Below are 15,701 nucleotides of genomic sequence, written 5' to 3'. Positions count from 1 at the left end.
TCCACACAGGGCTCCTCCCCTCAGGCTACCACTCCATCCACCTGGGATGCCCTTCTCTCTCTAGCACCTCTCCAACTCCTGCTCATCCTACACACTTCTAAGGTGTTTCAATTGCCATGAGCCATCCTTGTCCTCCTTGACTTCCAGCAGGCCCTCTGTTGGATACTCTGCATAGCAGCTGTGAGTGCTACTGTGGGTACACAGACCCTTCCTCACCACCCTTTAAACTCTGCCATCCCATGTCAGTTTAAGCAAACCCTCAGCTGAAGTTCCATGAATATATGTTGGAATGAGGGTGTTGTATTTCTTTCATTTCCTCTTTCTAATGTGGCTATGCAGTTGCCTGTGTACAATTAAATCACCAAAGTCTGGATTCCACTCCATCCTTCTCACCACGGAGTGACAGAGCAGCTGTCGCTGAGGTCACTCAGTTCTTCTAAGATGACTCTGCTTCCTCATTATGGAGGAGGAGCTACAACCACACAGAGCACCCAATTGTGCAAAGAGCTTTTACAGCAACCCAGAAGATGACAAAGGAACAATACATCCACGATCGTAATCTGCATCATTAAAGAAAAAAGCAAAGGAACATGTCATCTCAGGAGAAGGTCGCCATGTCTTTAGATGTCTACCTGATGTGGCCATGGTGATGGGCCAAGGGACACCAGCAGCACAGCTCTAAATGTTGTGTGTCTCTGTGTGAACACTGACTCCTGTGACCTGAGATACAGGGGTCAGATAGAAGACGAGCCAGGCAGGGAGCCTAGGCAACAGAACACCTGTGAGCATGTCCACCACTTCAAATATGATCACAGCTGCATGTGGAGGAATCCTGGAGAAGACCTACTGTCCATAAATGCCAATGAGTCTCCAAGCTGACCAGCATGCACAGACACAAACTCCTTGCAGGGTAGAGCTGGACTGAGACTTCAATTCACAGAAGATATGGAAAAGCTCAAAATAGGACAGCAATCGCCAAGTCCAGGACAAAATCCTAAGTCACTCATTTACGAGGAACCAGGAAAATAGGACTTCTTCCCAAGGGAGAAAAAAATCAATAACATCATTCAAGTGCTGAAATTACCAGAGAAGGGCTTTAAGGCAACCTGTTATTGCCATAATCTGAGGTCAAGGAAAATTTGCTCTGATTAATGAAAAGCTTTGAGAACCCTCAGCCTAGAGAAGTGGAAGATTAAAAAAAAGCAAGCACAAATTTTACAATGCAAAAGTGTAATATCTGAAGATAAAAGTACACCGAACAGGAAGTCAGTGAGCTTAAAGTAGTTTAAGATAAATTATCAAAATGGAGAGAAGACTAAGTATCAAAGATCTTTTTAAATGACAAGATATTCTGTGTTCATATGTTAGGGACTGAAGCTTGCTGAAAAGTCCAAGCTGGGGCCAGTGCTGCGCTGCAGTGGCTTAGGCAGCTCTCTGCAACAAAGTCCTGCCTCATGAGCATCACGTCGTGCCCTGGCTGTACCACTTCCAATCCAGGTTTCTGCTAATGCCCTGGGAAAGCAGTGGGAAATGCTGCAAGTTCTTGGACAGCAGCCACCCACGTGGGAGAGATCTTGATTAAGCTCCTGACTCCTAGACTTGGTCTTACACAACCCCAGTCATGGCTACCATCTGAGGGTTGAACCAGCAGGTGGAAAACCTCTCTCTCTCTTTCTCTCCAATTCTACCTTTAAAATAAATAAACCTTCAAAACTGAAGGGAAAAAAAAGTCAATTCTTGGGATCCCAACACAATCCCAATCATGTTCTCACAAGAGAATCATTCTGATTCTCTGTAAAACGCAAATGTCCTAAAAGAGACAAAACAAAATATTGAGGAGGAACCACAGATGAACTCAAACCATCTTACTTCAAGACTAAAGTAATCAAGATGATATGCCATCCAAGACAGCGTGGACACCTTGGCCTAGAATAATCCAGACGTGCCCCCACACAAATATGAGAGGTCAACAAGACATTTATGAAGAATACAAACTAAGAAAAAAGAAGACATTGCAAAACTTTTTTTGTGTCACAATAAACAATTTTTTTATGGAGAGAGTTTTAGTACTGTTCCTGAAAGTATTAAAATATTATGTCGATGTGTGAAGTGGACAAACAAGCTCCTATTGCAACTCCAAGCTCCAAAAATCCATATAATATATGGTCCTTGGATAGAGGGCGTATCGGATACTAAACTAATAAGAACAGATACTATACATGATCTTAGCCAAAAGACTGAGAAGCGATATAATAAGCAGATCTTAATCCTATTTTCTCACAAACCTTTTGGAGTATCTTGGTCTGGTCAAATGAATTTTGACAAAAGCACAAAGGCAATTCAACCAAAGCAAGACGTTTCTCACAGATGGTACTAGAACAGTTGGAAATTCATAAGCAAAAAGAAACACGGGAAAAAACAGGACTTATACCTTCAGCAAATTAATTAAGAATGGATCTTGGGTCTAGCACAATAGCCTAGTGGCTAAATCCTCACCTTGCATGTGCCAGGATTCCATATGGGTGCTGATTCATATCCTGGCAGCTCCACTTCCCATCCAGCTCCCTGCCTGTGGCCTGGGAAAGCAGTAGAATATAGCGCAAAGCCTTGGGACCCTGCACCCGCACAGGAGACCCAGAAGAAGTTCCTGGCTCCTGGCTTCAGATCAGCTCAACTCTGGCTGTTGCAGCCACTTAGGGAGTGAACCAGTGGATGCAAGATCTTCCTCTCTGTTTCTCCTTCTCTCTGACTTTACAATAAAACAAAAAAATCTAAAAAAAAGAAAATTTAAAGGGTCACAAATTTAAATGTTAATTACAAAACCATAAAATTACTAAAAGGAAACACAGAATTTGAAATGATCTTGAATTTGTGATAAATGGTTAGATTATGCCATGAAAAATATAATCTGTGAGAGAAAAATAATAGACTTCACTAAATTTAAAATTTTCTCTGTTGTAATAGGAACTGTTAACAGAACGAAAGGCCCCATATTTAAATAAAGTCTTTGCAAGATCCCTATCTGGTAAAGAAAAGATGTCCAAAATATACAAAGAACTCTTAAAACTCAATCATTTTATTAAAAACTCATTTTTAAAAAATAGACCAAAAGATATGAACCAACGTTTCACCAAAGGAAATATTCAGAGGGAAAAATGGGCACGCCAAAAGTGCCCAGCATCATTTGTGGTCAGGGAAATGCAAATCAAAACACCGGGATGCTACCACACAGCCCTTAGAACAGAGAGCAGAGACAGCTGACAAGCATTGCAGACCAAGAGACTGTTGTCACTCATTGCTGGTGGGAAACAGAAATGACAGAATCACTTTGGTAAACAGTTGGACAGTTTCTCACAAAATCACCTACAGCCTTAGCATACAGTCTCATCAGTGGCGCCCTGGGTAACTGCCCAGTTGACTGGAAAATTTGTGTACGCACAGAAGTCTGCACACAAATGTTTAGAGCAGCTTTAATTGTCATCACCCAAAGCTAGAAGCAGCCAAGATGTCCTTCAATGGGTGAATGATATTCAGCAATAAAGACAATGAGAGCCACTGGGCCATGCAAAACCACGGATACGCCTCAGAGGCAAGTGGAGAGCTGATTTCCTACATGATTCCATTGATATGAACTTCAGGACAAGGCACAGCTACAGAGATAGTGAATAACTCCGTGGCTGCCAAAGGCGTGGGAGGAAGCTCAATGGAACAGGTGAAGCACAAGGTATTACACAGAGCTGGTGAGAGCATTCTGAATGAGACTACAATAGAGGAAACTCAACATATACGATCTAAACACTTTCTTAAATTGAAGGGATCCCTGGATGGAACATAATGCAAACTGTAATAAAAGAGCCTAACTGTATTGCATACTATGAAACACAGTTACAGAAGAGGGTAGGAGACAGAGCTGCAGAAACAACTAACTCTGGAGCTGAATGTAGACTACCAGACTAAAGGCAAGCTGTTGTACAAATAAGCACTACATCTTAGCAAGGGCATGTCCAGGCCCCTGGCTGCAGAAGGCCCAGGAAACCATTGATGTGTCCCTGCCAAGGCAACTATGTTTGAAACTCAAAATTCAATAAATCCATGCAGGCTAATTTTTAAGTCAGTAGTTTCATATGACCCAGGAGCGATGCTGTAAATAGCCATTGGCCCTCACAAACGAAAGGTTCCCAGGCCCTGCAAGGTAAAGCTGTTTCCAGGCAGGTGCTGCTTAAGACGCCTGTATTCCCATACCAGAGTGCCAGTCTCAACTCCTGGCACCTCTACTTCTGATCCCACTTCCTGCAGAGGCATCCTGGAGACAGTAATAATGACACAGGTGTGTGAGTGGGTGTCCCAGGTAGAGTTTCAGGCTTCTGGCTTGGGCCTTCACAGTTCTGGCTGCTACAAACATTTGGAAAATAAACCACCCATGGAAGATTCTCTCTCCATGTATATGTGTATTATGAGAGAATTATGTAGAGGGAAAGAGAGACGATATCACAGCCATACCTGTCTTTCCACAAACCAACATCTGAATTTCTGATTTCTAACTGGGTCAGCTTCACTATTGTATTTCCCTACCACTGTCCCCAGAAACAAACTACATCTTGGGACTGGCCTTGTCATGTACCCTTTAAATCTCTGCTGGAAGAAGTGCCTACATTCTATATGAGCACTAGTTCGAGTCCTGGTTGCTCAACTTCTGATTCAGCACTCTGCCCAGGAAGGCAACAAAAGATGGCCCAGTGCTTGTGTCCCTGCAATGACATGGAAGATTTGGAAGAAACTCCAGGCTCCTGTCTTCAGCCTGGTCTAGCTTCAACTGTTGCAGTCATTTGGGGAATGAACTAGTGGATAGAAGCTGCTCTTCCTCTCTCTCTTCTCTCTCCACACTCTGTCTTTACAAAATTAACACACACACACACACACACACACACACACACATCTTCCTGCTGCCCAGCACTGCCATGACCACATCAGACTAAAACCCAGGATCCAGCAGTGCCCTCAGCTAGCTTTTTCACTCTGCCATCCCACCCCAGATCTTTAGAGGCTGCCAAGACTGAGCCTCCACTTCCTGCCTTTCCAGCTCCCCCTCTCTGCACTCCTAATGTCTGCAACGTCCATGTGCCTCGCTGAGAACCACTCTGAGTCTCCTCTCTGGGCTGCCCCCAGCCCCCACCATCTCTGGAGAAAGAGCTGCCTTGGTTTCAGGATCAGTCTTCACCCAGAGTATAAGGACAAGTCCCACGTGTACCTGTGGCCTTTCCTTCTGTCACCCTGGCAGTCTCCCCGCCCCTCCACCCTCCTATCCTAAATTCAGACATGCTCAGATCATGTCTCAACCCCACAAGCATTCAAGTCCTGCCTCCACCCTCACCCTTGCAGCAGCCTGGCCACAGGCTACGGTCCCATACAGAGCTCAGGTCTACCTCTTACTAGCTAGGCATCATCAAGAAATAACCAAGACCTATGGAGGGACGGCTGAGTGTTGGCCATGGTGGCGGAAAGGGCTCCGCTTACCATGAGATCCCATCAGCCAGATGGGGCTGTTTAGTGTAGAGGCCAGTAAGCTAGAGCTTGGAGAGGTTAAGTGACTTGGACAAGTTCCCATAGCTCCGTGGGCAGAAGCCAAGCTCCAACTCTGCCCTACTCCACATCCCTCACACTTGATCCTCAGCCTCCCATCTACATGTCAGTGACAATGTCAATGCCTCCCTGGTGCAACTCCTGTAAAAACTGAGGGAAACAATGTGTGTGGCTCACCAAGCATCAGGTCGGACACCCACCAAATGAGGACAATCCCTGGCCACATATTCCTTGAGATTCTATCCTCCTGCGGTACATCTGACCTTCCTCCCACCCCTCTGACCCACCTGTTGCCTTCCTCACCATCTTCTTTGGCTTATTCTTCACATTTAGGCTTTGCCCAGGCCCCATGGCTCATCTTTCTGTCCAGTGCCACACTCTCCCTGTCCAGTGGCACACTCCTCCAGCTTTGACCAATACCTCCCAGATCCACCACCTGCCTTTCCGATACCTCTGTTAACTCCTGCCCGTCTCCCTAACCTTCTCCTCCTCTGGGTCCTCCTGGGACACTTGAGAAGATTCCATTGCTCTTCCATTACATGGAGACTTTTCAATAAAGCAACAGAGATGGAGCTAACTGCCTTCCACCTCCCATACTGCTGCACAGTCACTCTGTTTCCTCTTTCTCCTCTCCTCTCCAAGGCCCCACAGTTCCTGCAGTAGCCCAGAAAGGCTCTGGGTAACATCTTTAGGCTGACTCTATTTGTCTAGAAGTCTCTCTTGAAAGAAAGCCCATAAATGAACAATGTTCAAGACACTAAACAGCACCATCCTGCCAAATGTTCTGCAAACAGCACTTCTCAAAGTGCTGAATACTGACCCAACTGGCCAAGTCAGCCTGAGTCTGACTTCAACACCATAGCTAAGTCGACCTGGTCACAAGCACCCATGGGCTCCCAGGACACCAGCACTGATTCAGTATCATGCCAACTCTACATTCTGCTTTCTCAGTAAGACTGGAAACCCTCTAAAGGAGAGCATTTTTATTCTAGCCTCCACCATGTGGAACGTTGTTACACCTTCAGTCTCACTGTAACAAATAAGCCAGAGGACGTCATCCAGCTTCAGAGATGGGAGTGAAGTTACATCACAAAAAATCCCATCAATTTTATTTTTTCATGCTATAGTTCCATAGGCTTGGGGATTTCCCCTTCCATTCTCCCCAGCTCCCCTCCCCTCAGCATTTCCCCCATATTATTACAACAGCATAGTCCTTCAGCAACAGTCACAAGCCCAACATCCTGCTGTGTAGATGCATCGTGACACTGTGGTACAGACAGCGGTAGAGCCCAGGAATCTACTGTCAACATATATTTAATATTTTCATGGTATCGTCCCTCTCCTCTTTAACTCTGGTCCTTTAAAAGTGGAAGACACTACACATACTGGCAAACCACGGTAGGGGTGGGCCTGGTGGGGTTATTGTGGGTCGCTCTGACTGGGCTGCAGCTCCCACTGGTTTATACGAGGGCCAAGTGTGTGCTGGGCAGAACCAGGCTGGATTGCAACACCCATTGGTTCCAGTGGAAGTCGGGGCTGAAAACAAAACCAACCCAGCAATTGCAACCACCAGCTGATCGGGACGATGGACTGTGCCGGGCCCTATACTTGCTAGTACATACAAGAATCTGGTCTGGGAATACCTCAAAGTTTCTTTCAAGATCTCCCCAATCGAAATGGAGGACTCAGAACCCAACTAAGAAAAGACGGAAGACAGAACAGGTCAATCCACCATCTCAGCTATATGTTGGCAGCGAAATACTAGACAAATGGAGACTCTATGATGGACTATGTCAATCAGTGGATTCTTCAACAACCTCATCGTGCCTGGAGTGGCGAGATTGGCAGCGATTCATAACTGGTGAACTATCAAAACCACTTGAGCAAGGATCTCAGAGCATGCCCCACATCTGGGACCTGGGATGGGTGGGATACGGGGTGGGGCTTCTCCCTCAATAGTCCCTTTACCTCAGATACAAGAAGGAAACAATAGGGAAATAATAGTCTTACCCACTTCCCTATAGCCCTTGTACCTTTTTACCCTAATTAACAATGTAAAATATAATTGTCAAAATATAATAATAAAAAAAAGAAGACAATGTCCAACTCTGGCACAGCCAGTGAAGCTACCACATGTGACACAGGCAGCCCAGATGAACTCCAGTTCAAGTCCCGGCTGCTCCACTTCTAATCCAGCTCCCTGCTAATGCACCTGGGGAGCAGCAGAAGATGGCCCAAGTGCTGAAGCCCCTGGCACCCATGGGTGAGGCCCCAGCCAAGTTCCAACCTTTTGGCTTCAGCCTGACCCAGCCCAAGCTTTTGGAACCACTTATGAATGAACAGTGAAAGGCAGATCTCTTTCTCTCTTCCTAGAACTACCTTTCAAGTAAACAAATCAATCTGTTTGTAAAACAGCGTCTTTAAGAAGCAGTGGAGCACTGTCACCAAGTCCAAGTTTTTGCATTAATGAAGCGACACACACGGGGTCACTGAGCGGCACTGCCAGGGCTGTCCCCCACACCCCATGGCTGGGGAAGTTGTCCTGTGGCTGAGAGGGCCAGTTCCTGGGAGAAGGAATGGCCACAAAGCTCAGACGAGATGCAAACAAAGGGAGAGTGCCGCAGTGCGCTGGCCCCTGAGCGCCTTACCAACGACAGCTATTTATTCAAGCATGAAAACTGGGACATGGCTCCCACAACACTAATTAGACAAAGAAATGAGATATGCTAATAGTTTTCAAAAGTCTACTCCTTGCTATGGGCACTCCAGAGGAAAGGCTAATCAAGAAAATGACCTGATAGAACCACCAGTAGGAGCTGACTCCACCTGCTCTGACGGCCAGTCCTTGGAGATCCTTGGAGACAAAAACCACATCCAGGTCTTGGGCCATCCCCAAAGCCTTGGATCCAATCTTGGAATGCCCCATGGGCCAGCCCAAAGGCCAAATGAAACACACACACCCAAGCAAGAAGCATGGAAGTTTCCAGAAACCTGAGATGCTACGCTTCGAGGCCCCAGCATGCCCCCATACTCCTCTCTACTGCAGCTTCAAAACAGACAGCATCTTTGATGACAGGAGTTCTATGGGTGCCTTCAAGGCGTTCAGGGACAGGGTCGGGCACTCAGGGCACCATCCCCATCCAGCTGCCTCACCTCCCACTGCCTCTGCCTTCCTGTAAAATGGGAGTCCCAACAGTGCTGTAGCAAGCACTGAGTGAGAACATGCACTCAGCATGACAAGAACTCAGCCTGCCAAGCATGCTGAAAGCTCCCTTCCCCCTCTCTCGGCCCTTATTAAGGCAAAGCTATTTATACCAGGCTGGCACATGGCTGGCCTTGGTTCACAGAGATCCACTGAGCGCCTGCTACATGGTTGGCGCTGTGTGAGGTCCCTGGTCTCTGGGAGCTGGCAAGGACGCGGGCAGGTAGTCAACTCCCAGCTGCAGGAGAGCTGGGGGATGGAAGGAGGAGGTTTCCTGGGGAAGCAACATCCGGACTCACCCAGAAGCAGCACAGAAGAGAGCCACAGTACAGAGGCCAGCCTGTGCAGAGCCTGGCAGTAATGAGGCATGGCCTGCTGGAGGCACTGGCACCATCTCCGAGGGACCACAGCTTAAGGTCAGCTTCTCCCACCCCGGAAGAGTCACCCTTCACTCGGATGCTCCTGAGTTCAGGGCCAGGGTTGCCCTCTGATGCCTTCATCCTGTTACACAGCTGCCCCGGAGAGCAGCAGCCCATCCTGGACCCGTGCATCATTCCCCAGAATAACCCCGCAGTCACACACCCCAACGGTGTCATCAGACCTTCCTCAGAGTCAGATGCCAGGGGGAACCTGGAAGTGAGTGGGCACACCCGGCAATCTAGAGTCTCCCCCTTGCCACATCATGGCTGCCCAGAGCCAGGAAACAAACAGAGGGAAAGACTCAGCTCAGGATTCTGAAGCACTTCCTCCCCTGAAAATGCTATCAAATGCCACCAGAATGCCACCTCAGAGCCGTGACCTGGACTGATCAATTCACCCAAGAACCTTCCCTTCACCACTGAGTCCATCCTCTCATCTATCCATTTGCTCACCAAGTACCAGAGAGGGCAGTGCTAACCATGAAGGCTTAGGCCCTGTCGTCTTCAACATGACATTCCTAAAGACTGGCCTCTGTGGCGGGGAGGGGGCCGGGGGGAAGAAGGGACAATGTTGTGTCAAGGCTGGAAAAGCCACTACTGGCAACAGCAGCATCCATACAGGTGCTGGGTGAAGTCCTGGCTGCTCCACGTCCCATGCAGCTCCCTGCTGATACACCTGGGAAAGCAGCAGAGCGTGGCACAAGTGACTGAGCCTCTGCACCCACGTGAGAGACCAGATGAAACTCTGAGACCCTGGCTGTAGTCTGGCCTGGCCCAATGGATAAAACAGTCTTTGTGTGTGTGTGTGTGTGTGTGTCTCAGAGTGTGTGTGTCTGTGTGTGCTTCAGACTTTCAAACAAACATTAAAAAACAAAAAATAGGGCTCACCTTGAGGGTCTGCCCCCCTGTCTAAGCCCTCGGGCACCCCATGGCCCAGCCTCATAGGCAGTACCCGTGCATCAGTTAACCTCTTTCTGCTATATCCATAGTTTCTTCACACTCTAACCCAGAGGAACTTCCCTTCAGAGCAGTCAGGGTTTCCTCTGCCCCAAACCACAGAATCATCTAGAAAAACCACACATCCTCACAGGAGCAAGGGACTGTGCCTCTCCTAGGGGCACATGGCAGCAGTTACGTGCTAAACTCAGTAAACAGCCCTGCCACTGATGCCCCCTGGGTTGAGGTTGCTGAGGCAGCTGCATATCCATTTGTTTAAATTAAGAAATAAATCAAAGAGTGCTGCACAGAGACCAAAATATGACCTGACTTCTGGACACCAAGCCAGGCTAGAGAGAGCACGGAAGCACCTGTAAGCAGGAGAGCCTGTTAAGGCTGCAGTCCACACAACACTGCCAGTGCTGGACGCCCTCACAGAGGGAGCTGCCCTGGAGCATGCCCCCGGCACCTGCTCCCTGCAGAAGGAGCGAGAGGGAGAGGGACAGAGCAGGTGAATAAACCCCATCATGAGGCAGTTCATTCCCTGCACCTGTGGTGCAGTGAGAGCTGAGTGGAGCAAGGCAGTTGTGTCCTGAAGGGAACATGTCTACTGGTGGAAATGGAGGAGGTGTCCCCTTCTTACCTCTCTGGGCAAGTTGAAGTCACCAAAGCCAGACTGCTGTCATCCTCCACACTGGCCCCCAGGCTCCCATACAGGTGTCCCGTTCTTTCCTCCACCTGCCCCACATCCACTAGGTATCACTGTCATGGAGGTCAACCCTTCATCCTGTCCTTCCTGTTGCTGACCCCCCAACCCCTGCAGGTGACCCTGCCTCCTCAGGCCCCCCATGGCTCAGGAGTGCCTATCTGTCACAACCCTGGCTCACCTGTCTTCCTCAGACGGCTTATGCTATCCTTAGTGTCCTTGGTTCTGCTCCTGCTCACAACACCATTATGGCATTTACTATTTGCTATTAAAAGTTATTTCCAGTCCCTCTCTATCCTTCTAATGAAGCCCCACTTGTCACAGGAAATACAGGTAATTCGGGAAACAGAACCCCACAGAGCAATCTCAGAGCCAGTGTTGAGGCATAGCACACGAAGCTGCCACCTGCGATGCCAGAATCCCATTTCAGATTGTAGGTGCAGGACCCAGCTGCTCTGCTTCAGATTTAGCTCCCTGTTAGTGTGCCTGGGAAGGCAACAGTAGATGGTCTGAGTACTTGAATTCCTTCCACAGGAATGGGAAACCTGTGGATGGAGTTTCTGGATTCTGGTTTTGGCCGGACCAGCCCTGACCACTGCAGCTATTTAGGGAGATCTTCCACCAGATGGGAGATTGTGTGTGTGTGTGTGTGTGTGTGTGTGTGTGTGTGTGTGTGTGTGTGTGTGCTGGTCTCTCCCTCTCTACCACTCTGCATTTCAAGTAAATAAAACTTGTTGTGTGTGAGGTTACAGAGCAGCTGCATACAGAAAACAGGAACTTGTTGCTATAGAAAAAGAGTAGACAAGAGAACATGTTCTTAAGCATTAAAAATAACTGCCCTAATTCAAAATATGACACCAAGGAAACATGCATGATATAAAGCAACATCCACAGGGGAATGTGAGTGGGGGCAGGAATAAGACAGATAACACCAAGAAAAAGCTCAACCTCCTCCCAGGCAGGCACTGTACCTTAGTATGTTAAGCTGCAAGCCGTGACACCTGCATCTCGTGTGAGCACCAGTCCTCGAGTCCTGCTTCCCCCACTTACAACGCAGCAAGCAGTGGAAGGCGGCCTGAGTACTTGAGCTTCTGCCACCCACGGGGGAGACCCCGAGCGAGCTCTGGATTCCTGGCTTCAGCTTGTTCACCCCTGACCATTATGCACATTTGGGGAGTGAACCAGTGAATGGAAGATCTTTCTCTCCTTCTGTAACTTTGCCTTCTATTTGGAAGATTTGGAGATAAATCTTTTTATTTAAAAAAAGTCCAATCATGTGTGGACAATGGGATGCTGGACTGCCTGACACTGTCTGTGCCAACAATGTCGGGGTACACTTAAATAAGACTAATAAAATTATGATTCTTTATGAAGGACTACACTATTGTAGTAAAATGGGGGAAATCTGTCGGGGGGTGGGAGTTTGGGAGGAAATCCCAGCCTATACGAAATTGTACCACTTAATTCAAAATTCAAAATAAAAATATATTTTAAAAAATCCAATCTCCAGATCATTAGAATCCTGATAAAATGGAGAAAGAGGGGGAAAATGAATCACCAAAGAACTAGTGAGAGGAGAATTTCCCAGAATGAAAAGAGATATTAGTTCTCCTACTGAAAAGGTCTAACAGGTGCCAGGCAGGATAAGTGAAAAATCAGACCTAACCAATCATGGAGAGATTTTTCACATACCTAAGACAACCAGCTTGCAGAGATAACAGACAGACAGACAGACCCAGGGGAACATAGGACTTTCCATCAACAAGCTGGGTGCCAAAAGACCATGGAGCAGCACCTGTCTGGCAGGGTGGGAGGGCTGAGGGGCAATTATTTTCAACCCGGAAATTCCATTTAAACCATTGCTCAAGCATGAATGCACAAACACACAGCATCTCAGAACAGTAGTTAAGGGTCCCAAACATCATCCACACATCCTTCCAGGACCAAGAATTTGAGCATTCGTTTATACAAAACCAGAGGAAAGCCAACCAAAAAGACAATGTGGGGGTGGGAGGGGAGGGTTAAGGAAAGGCTGTCAAAAGGAAAAACACCCAAATAACAAGAAACATGCTTACAGATATGTCAGGCTGGTCAAAAGTCAAAGAGAAAAGAGAAAAACACATCACATAGCAGTATCCGGGCCCCACAGCCACCCCTGGCATCTTGTTCTAGCCTCCTGCTGGGACAGGCTGCTGGAGACAGCCACAATGGTTCATGCCACAGGTCCTTGCCTCCCATGTGTCAGACCTGGATTGAGGTCCTGGCTGCTGGCTTTGACACAGCCCAGCCTTGGTCACTGTAGGTATCTGTGAGAGTGTCTCTCCCTCTCTCCCTCTGCCCCGACCATTACTTCCAAGATGTGTGTACTTTGACGCAAAAAAAAAAAAAAAGTTTGAAATCTACATGCACTTTTTTTAGAACATGTACTGTTTTCATGAACATTCCAAACACCCTTCATACTGACAGATAACCTGATGGCTCCTGAGAGTTAAAAATGATGCTGGGGTGGGCACCTGGCCCGGTAGTGAAGGGGCCCACATCCCACAGCAGAGTGCCCGGGCTGGAGTCCTGGCTCCTCTGCTCCCAGGCCTGCCTTCATGCTAGTGCGTACCCTTGGAAGGTGGTGAGTGAAGTGCGTAGGTGCCTGCCACCCATATGGGAAACCTGACCTGAGTTTGCAGCTCTTGGGTCCAGCCTGGCTCAGTCCCGGCTGTTGCAGGCATTTGTGGTGAGAGCTCTGTCCGCCTTTCACTCTGTCTCTCTGCTTTTCCAATAAATAGGTAAACACACAATTTTTTTAAAATAATAATTTTAAAATCAAACATTGTGAAGGGGAAACCTGAAGGGGAACACTGGTGTGCAGTGCTGTGTGAGTGGACTCAGCTCTTCTGTGGCAGAGCTGCAGAACTGCCTGCAGAAGCAGTTCAAACTGCTGCCGGGGCCACCTCTACCCCAAGCCAGAGGGCCTGCTGTGCTCCGGGCCAGCTTCCTACTGATGGACAAGAAGCAGCGAAGAATGGCCACCTGCCTCCCCCATGGGAGCCCCAGATGGAGCTGACAGCTCCAGCTTCAGCCCAGCCCAGCCTGGACGATCACAGGCATTTAGGGAGTGAACCAGAGAGTGGAAAACATTTTTCTACCTATCTACCTGCATTCTGTCTTTCAAGGAAGTAAATCTATTTTAAAAAACAAAAGGTTTAGATTAAAAAAAAATCTTTGACTCACAAATTTTACACTTATTGTGATTTTACTAGCCCCCACAGGGCCCATAGGGGTTTTCTGAAGATAAATTTAAATGGCCCAGTTCACTCTTAGAGGTTTATCTAAGCAAGTGTGAGCCCTCTGGATTTCGCTTATTATAAATTTCATTGTAGTGGGCAGATGCAGTCCAACTCATCCCACTGCACTGAGCTCAAGAAAAAAATTCCCTGCACCCACCAAATAAATGCTCGTTTTTAGCAGCCCTCCTCCCCATCCAAGGACTTCAGTCCCCCTCCCGCCCTGACACAACTCTCAGCAAGGCCGGCAATGCCGCTGAAAACCAAATCAGATCCCAAGTTCCATTGGGAAGGAGACCTAGCTCCTAACCCAGCCACTAACATCTGGCATCAACCAGATCCCAATTTAGGTGGGATCACTTCATTTTAAATGTGGACAACAATTTTTTTTTAAGTTTTTGGTTTGGCTAGGTTGGACTGGGTTGGGTTGGAATCAGTTGGGCTGGGTTGGGTTGAGTTTGGTACCAAAGCCAATGTAACTGTGTCCTAGTGGTCCAGGAACGCCAGTGAGCAAGGCTCACGTGGGGCGGCCGAAGCATCCTTCACTTGAGGACTACAGAAGCCACCACTGAGCTGAGATGGGGCCGTATCCCAGCACCACACTGTGAGGCCCACAGATGCTAGGTACATATCAGTTTCCCTGTCTGGGAAATGGGAGTTACAGCAGCACCTGTCACACAGGGTTGCTGTGTGGACTGCACCAACGATACTGTAGATACACTCATCATGAGCAAGCTGCCACATGACTGAGGCCACATCACGGCCTTCCTCTGCAGAATCCACTGAGGGATGGGACAAAGGAATGGGGCAAGAAAATGAGCAGGAACACCAAGGGTCAGAGGCAAAATCTCTCAGGGCAGAGGCCCAGCCATCAGCCACTCAATCTGTCCCCTAGGTGCCAAGGGGAAGGTGACATGGCTCCATGAAGAGATGACACTCCCATGGCCACAGCCTGAGCACCCTCCCGTCTCAGGTGAGCAGGCTGACAGGGCAGCAGAGGGCAAGCCCACGCCCAAGCAGGAGCCCAGCCCAGGACACCTGGAAGCGTGAGCCTCCCTCCCTCATCACAGTCTCCACGGCCCCATCGGAGGGTTGGAGGAGGCTGGGCTTTACGAACGGCCTGTTCAGCTCTGGTGACCTGATTAAAGGGAGTTCTGCCCTTTGAAATGTCACAGTCAGAAACATCTAACTGGCCTGGGCCACATCAGACGGGGAGGAATGCCCAAGAACTTGCCTCTTCCACAGCAGAGAAAAGCCCCTTGTCCATAGCACAGGCCCCAGGTTGTCTTCGCACAGATGGGACCAGGGTGTCAAGTCAGCTCTGAAGGGCTGAGTGCCAGTTTCTGGGTCACTGTGCCAGAGAGCTGAGGCCTCCGTTAGAAACCGTTTCCAGAGTCAACACTGTGGCATGGCCTGTTAAGCTATCACCTGTGACTTCCGCATCCCATATCAAAACAGCGTTCACGTCTCAGCTACTCTGCCTCCCATTCAAATCCATGCTGATGTGACTACAAAAGCAGCAGAATATAACCCAAGTACGCAGGTCCCTGAACCTATATGAGGGACTGGGATGGGGCTGC

General features: G+C 48.3%; 1 protein-coding gene and 1 non-coding gene across 2 annotated transcripts in view; both read right to left on the bottom strand.

Annotated features, from left to right (window-relative positions):
- The window catches only part of ACOXL (acyl-CoA oxidase like), a 312,000-nt gene that overhangs the window by 242,624 nt on the left and 53,675 nt on the right, over positions 1 to 15,701 (bottom strand). The gene's annotated exons all lie outside the window — the stretch shown is intronic.
- LOC118760794 (U2 spliceosomal RNA) lies at positions 2,060 to 2,249 on the bottom strand. The gene has a single exon (XR_004996994.2). It is a non-coding gene; the product is annotated as a U2 spliceosomal RNA (small nuclear RNA).

This window comes from Ochotona princeps, chromosome 8 (assembly GCF_030435755.1).
Source record: "Ochotona princeps isolate mOchPri1 chromosome 8, mOchPri1.hap1, whole genome shotgun sequence".
Lineage (NCBI taxonomy): Eukaryota > Metazoa > Chordata > Mammalia > Lagomorpha > Ochotonidae > Ochotona > Ochotona princeps.
Note: the sequence above shows the minus strand (reverse complement) of the source record. Positions and strands in the feature narration are given on the sequence as shown.